The following is a 6,000-nucleotide window of genomic DNA, read 5'->3' on the forward strand; positions in this document are numbered from 1 at the left end:
AAAACGGAAGTAAGATAACAGTTACCAACCCATAAAATTACCCTAACGCTTACCATTTTTGTAGAGCATGGTTTAATGGCTCATATACCATAATGGCTATGCCAATCACACTCTTCGAGTGCATTATCCAATGATCCAGATTTTATTAATCGAACTTAACTCCTGCTATTCCAAACTGTTTTTTCCTGGCCTTAAGGGTGCGAATTATAATTCGCGGGGTACACCAACATTTCCTCAACCAAGAGAATGTAAGGCAAATTAGCCTTACATGAATGAGTTGGCTCCACGAGCTTTGCTTTTTCTCCTGCGCTTTCTTTCGAATCACGCTCAACGAACTAAAAAGCAAAAGAGATGATCTCCTGTAAACAGGACTTTCAGAATATGCGTCTCTTTGCCTTCTGAAGACTTTGGCAAGATTCTGAACTCTCCGTAGAGTTCCTGGGGCCAACGTAAGACGCCTTTTCAAGTTTATAGCAGACCATATAAAGCGTCCCACCATCTTAACAGAATGCCTCAAAATTGCGCAGGTACCATTTGTAGACCTTGACTGTAGTGAGTTGTTCAAACCGTGGAGAACAGTGGTGTGGTGCAACCCGGTGCATAGTTTGGCGGAGAGAGGTACTTTAAGACTAAATATCTCAAGACAAATGGACTGAGGCCACAGTTGAAATCCCAGCCACACTCGAATGATTTAAGGTGGCTCGAAACAGTTTCCAGCACTTTCCAAAAAGTAGATTTTGATGGGTCAATGTAACCACTCATATCGGTTGATGCCAAACTCATGGTATCAAAATAACTGCCCAACCATTAGCGATCATGTTGCTGGTAATATTGTGGCACAATAGTTTACCATAGCAGCAATATGACCGGAAATCCCCCCTTAATTTTAGTCTTAAGCTCTTATAACTCAAAAACGAGCTCGGTGACCCTCATTTTTTTATTATCGAATATTTTGATAAGCATGATAAGATACAACTTTTTGTAAAGTATAAATAAGTTCTATGGGGTAGGTTCAGAGCCACCTTAACATATCGAAACTTTTAAGGTGGCTCTGAACCTACTCCACAGAATTTTTTAACTCTGCAAAAAGTTGCATCCTATCATGTTAATCACAATTCGATAATAAAAAAGTGGGGTCACCAAGCTCGTTTTGGAGTTATAAGGGCTTAAAGCTAAACTAAAGGGTGGTTTTAGCAGGTCATATTGTTGCTATGGTAACCTGTTATTAAAGAAAAGATGACCGCAACTGGCTTACCAATGATTGGGCATCATTTGTTGAACAGTGTTAGTATTCATCCTTCAGAGTGTAGCTGTTAGAAAAGTGCTGGAAACTTTTGCCAGCCTCTTTGTTTACTGCAGTTACCCATTGGCCCATCCTTTTTTCCACGTGCTTTCCAATGCAGGTAACTTTTAAAATCTCTTTGATGTTTAGTGAACAGATTCGAGGCTTTCAGTAAACGCACCCTAGGCTTTGCAATTGTTGGTGGTCCTTTTTTGCGCCGTCAACCATTGAGCTGTGACTCGCGGTCGGTCTCGTTTTCTTTAGAGCTCTAAATGAAAGGAATTTATCATGACCAACGTTCTCGTTGAGACGGGAACTATAATTTGACAAGAAACATTTTTTTTTAATGTTAGGTCGTTTGCTAGTTGATAGCTTCTAGTTTTGCAATTTGATAAAGTGCGCTTCTTCATAAACTGGAACCAGTTCTTTTGAAGCCGCACGCCTTTCACTCATATTTTTGGTTGCCGCTCTTAAGCTTTTCAATACTGAACTCCTGAACGTCCTATTTTATACACGACGCTTTGTTTCAACTTCGGTTCAGCTCAAACTTGTAAGAGCTTTGTTTGTGTGAAGCACTCGAAAATTATAACCTCTGGACAACCTGCACTGAATGAGTTCTGACTGACTCATTCCACTCAAGTCTAGCACTAACTAGCTTATAAGTATAGCCATGAGATGGTGAATTTTTCCTGTTCATGAAAGCATGAATGCGATTTAACCTTCGCAAACGGTTAAGTGTATACATTTACCCCTCGAAAAAAGTATTAACATCGTTAAAATTAAATTGAAAATATTTCAAATATTTCAATAGTATATTTCAATAATAGGATATTTCAATATTTTCTTATAAGTCGTGCTTCAGTCCAGTAGTGGCCTATCCCGATGTTTTGGATGTTTTTCTAGTCCATAGCAGGTTGCCCTCAGCATTTTTGTCAGGTTGCCCCAACACGTCTCTAGTATCCATTTATACACCTGGGTGGAGAGAGGCACTGTGAGAGTAAAGTGTCTTGCTCAAGAACGCAACACAGTGACCCCGGCCAGGGCACGAGCCTAAAACGCTCAATCCGTATTCAAACGCGCTTCCCTATTGTGTGCACGGATCTACACATGATTCGACCATGCTGAAAAGAAGCTCTTTAGTAACAAATAGGTTGCAATTTTTCAGCAAACTGTTATTGACCGGTATATGCCACTGAAGGCAACATGAATTTTTCATTGTCTCTGTTCATGGTAAGAGAATTGCCTGATGGATTTTTTCTTTCTCTTTTGTTTCATACTTTGCTTAAAAATCTTTGCTCTTGACTTCGATACCGGCAGTTAATTTTGCTTACTAAAGCAAATCCAAATTATATTGCTCTGTTAAATGCAGTCGTATCATTTTCAGGCACCTTTCCTTTTTTCAGCCTCGACTAAACCAAACCATGTACCAGTGGTATTTGATATTACATTCCACCTGTCAAATGGAATTTGTTTATGAAAAGTAAATATTCTAAGTGAAAGTGCATGCGAGCCTAATTGAGTGAAATACTTGGAAAACAGGTTATTGATTGTTTTTTTTTTTTTTTTTATGGATGACTTGGCCCAAGGAATGGATTCCTTTTGGGCGCGGTTTATAACTGGACGAATTTTCAGTTTTATCAGTCATTCTAATCTGTTTTACTGTAATGAATACGACGATTGGACAAGCAATCATTTCTACTTGATTTCAGAACTTATTTCACGTACCTGCATCTATTCACTTTTAAAACTGATATTTACTGTTTTATCTCCACTTTTCATTTTTAAAAAGCACTTGAAAATTATAACCTCTGGACAACTTGTGAAAAAGAGTTCTGATTGACTCATTCCACTTAACCCCAGCACTAACTAACTTATAAATATAGCAATGAGATTTTTAGTTCTTTCTGTTCATGAATGCATGTATGCCATAAAACCCCTGTAAATTGTTAAGTATACACATTTATCCCTTGTTAAAAGGCGTGACCATAGTAAAACTAAGAACTGAAAATATGAATTTTTGAAAATGATATCCTCCTATAAACGTAATTTAATTTTATTTGAGTGTTAATTTTCCTATGAATTGTGGTTTGTTTTTTCACTAGTGTCCTATCCCGATTTGCGCAGCTGGATGTTTTTCTAGTCCATAACAGGTTACCCTCTGCATTTTTGTCAGGTTGCCCTGACACTTGACTGGTATCTATTCATACACCTGGGTGGAGAGAGGCACCTTTGAGAACAAAGTGTCTTGCATAAGAACACAAGGCAATGTCCCCGGTCATGGAACGAACCCGGACCGCTTGATCTGTATGGCAACACGCTTCGCTATTTAATTTGCACATGGATATAAACACGATTCGTCCGGTTCCCATGATGAAAATGAGGCTCTTTAGTAGTGGAATTGTTTGGTAAGAATGTCATTGACCGGTATGCCTCTGAAGACAACATGAATTTTTCATTGTCTTTCAGTTCACTGTGGGTGATTTGCCTAATGAATTTTTCCTTTCCTTTTTATTTTATATTTCGCCTCAAAATCTTTGCTGTTGATGAAAATACCCGTACGCGAAGTTAACTTTTTTTTTGTTTTGTTTTTTTTTGCTACAGTGGATCCCATTACAATCGAATCGTTTTCAGGCACCTTTCCTTTCTTCAGCTTCGACTAAACCAAACCAGGTACCAGTGGTACTTGATATCACATTCCACCTGTCAAGTGGAATTCGTTTATGAAAAGTAAATATTTTAAGTGAAAGTGCATTCGAGACTAATTGAGTGAAATACTTGGAAAATAGGTTATTGATTGTTTTCTTTTTTTACGTATGACTTGACCCAAGAAAATGGATTCCTCTTGGGCTCGGTAATTAACCATGCTAACTGGGTGAATTTTCAATTTTATGAGTCATTCCAAACACTGAATATAACGATTGGGAAAGCCATCATGTCTAATGGTTTTCAGAACTTATCTCACGTTCCTATGCATTTATCTACTTCTAACAACTAAAACCTTTCGTTACTTTTTATGTCTTCACTTTTCATTTTCGATAATATGGTATGTTAATTGTGCACTGGCTTTTTATATGTAGGTCTGAGTTGTTTTTGACTTAGGTCAGGTGAAGGAAAGATTTGAAATTTATTTACAAATAAACCAACGCAGTGTCATTCCTAGCCTTGGAACTTAACTGATGTTGGTCTAAAGTTTGTAAGAGTGGTTACCTGCTAGTTAGAAATGGCATCGAAGTGTGTGCGGAGAAGCAGACGAGGTTTTGTAGCAAAATATGTTCTGAAAAAAGATATTTCGATGATACTTCGTTTTCAATCTGAACTTCGTCAAGTTTTAATATAGGTGCTTACAAACATGCCCCAAAAATAGAACATACGGGGGATAAAGGTTTGCCCCGCTCCTAATAATAAATAATGGTAATAGGACTGAGTGGAGTCCAATTCGGTCTGTAATCATACGAGTGATTAACAAAATCGGACGACCGCGAAGCATAACAATTACAATTTCCCACAAAAGTAAAAGTTTCATTTGATAAAGAGCTTTTTATTGTCATTTTAAATAACATAATTATAAAATATGGAGAACAGCTCGCAAAATGGCTGTTAAGTCTCTTTCAAAACAGTCACCAGAGACTAAACCTCCACAGTTTTACAAAGTCAGTCTCAGTCAGTGGTTACTATAGTGATTATAATCAATGTTGTGATTGGTGGATTTAGTGGAGAGGACTTAAAATGATTGGCTTATGTAACTGTCCGATTACAGGTATCCGATTACAGCTAACTGTCCGATTAATTAGAGCAAAATAGAGCAGTTTATGCACCAATCACATTTGAGGAAATTGTAATTATTATGATTATAGTAATAATAATAATAATAATAATAATAATAATCAGTAAAAATAATAATAACAATCAGTAAAAATAATAAACATAATAATAATAATGGTAATGATGATAATGATGATGATGATGATGATGATGATGATGATAAAAATCTTATATGAGGAAGCGCCCGTCACGTAAACACGTGATTTTCAGAGAGGACTTCCATGAAGTAAAGAGTACGAAACAAATGTGCGAAAAAAAAGAAACAAAATAAAATTAATAAAACGGTACAAGATTAATAGAGATTTAAAAATTTACATATTCACAGAGAGCTTAAAAGAAGTAAATAGCTTTTTGAAAGTTGTTAACATTTACGTTTTTCTTGAATGCTCTTGTTAATTTTTTTTTTTCGAAAACTGAAATCAGTTGGAAAACCTGGTTACGCTACATAACGTTGGACAGGCTGAAACTTTCCATTGGAATCGACCAGTCACTATGGTAACGGATTGCTTCTGTCGGTCAACTACAATTTAATTTCAGTGCAGATCATATATCCTATTTCTAAAATCATTCCTTAGCGTTATAAATCCGTACACGTACATAAAACAAATGATAATGCGGCCGGTGCATAAAGTTGAAAACAAAATATCATGCGACATCAACTGATGAAAAAGGAACTTTGGATCAAGGCGGACCCGATCATACTCGGCGCTGACTCAAGGCTAAACAAATGATATCAACGTCAGGAGTACAACACTGGGACTCTTCTGTTTAAAAAAATATGATGTCACAATCTTTATTTTGCTCGCAAAATCTTTGTTCCGTTGAACACGGTAATAAACATCGAGTGAGGTGTGGCTGTCACAGATAAGTCTCGATTTTGATAGATCGTGATAATT

The sequence above is a fragment of the Orbicella franksi genome, chromosome 2 (genome assembly GCF_964199315.1).
Source record: "Orbicella franksi chromosome 2, jaOrbFran1.1, whole genome shotgun sequence".
Classification (NCBI taxonomy): Eukaryota; Metazoa; Cnidaria; class Anthozoa; order Scleractinia; family Merulinidae; genus Orbicella; species Orbicella franksi.